This window comes from Penaeus monodon, chromosome 19 (assembly GCF_015228065.2).
Source record: "Penaeus monodon isolate SGIC_2016 chromosome 19, NSTDA_Pmon_1, whole genome shotgun sequence".
NCBI classification, from domain to species: domain Eukaryota; kingdom Metazoa; phylum Arthropoda; class Malacostraca; order Decapoda; family Penaeidae; genus Penaeus; species Penaeus monodon.
In genome coordinates this window covers 33,878,682-33,879,108 of record NC_051404.1, presented here as the reverse complement: position 1 = coordinate 33,879,108, position 427 = coordinate 33,878,682, and the positions used below count along the sequence as shown (strand labels likewise).

The 427-nt window shown below is 34.7% G+C and overlaps 1 protein-coding gene across 12 annotated transcripts in view; it reads left to right on the top strand.

Moving 5' to 3' along the window:
- Positions 1–427, top strand: part of LOC119585187 (voltage-dependent L-type calcium channel subunit beta-1-like) — a gene marked incomplete at its 5' end in the record, with an annotated part of 60,717 nt that overhangs the window by 9,999 nt on the left and 50,291 nt on the right.

Below are 427 nucleotides of genomic sequence, written 5' to 3'. Positions count from 1 at the left end.
TTAAAATTGTGATCACAGATAATTTTCCATAACTAGTAATTATTAGTTTACATTATTAGTAAACGTTGTTGGTGGCATTTATTTTTTATTAGTGCTTTATATTCTTCCAGATTAAAATAAATAGGTCTCAATAGGCGTACTGAATTGCAAAACTTGATTGATTTAACGACATGCAATAACTTAGGATTACGCTTTTAAGGAAGATTGCCACCTATCAGTGTGATTAATCAGTACTGGCAATTTAGTTAAATTACAGAATGGTTAAAAAAAGCATCTCATATAAATAGATAATGATTGCTAAACTTAAACACAGGGCTCAATTTTATACGATAATTTATCTTCCCATGATAAATGTTTCCGTCCCCCAACCCCTTCTATCTGACCTCCCCCCCCTTGGTCACCCGCCCGTAGGAACCCCGCACGGTGA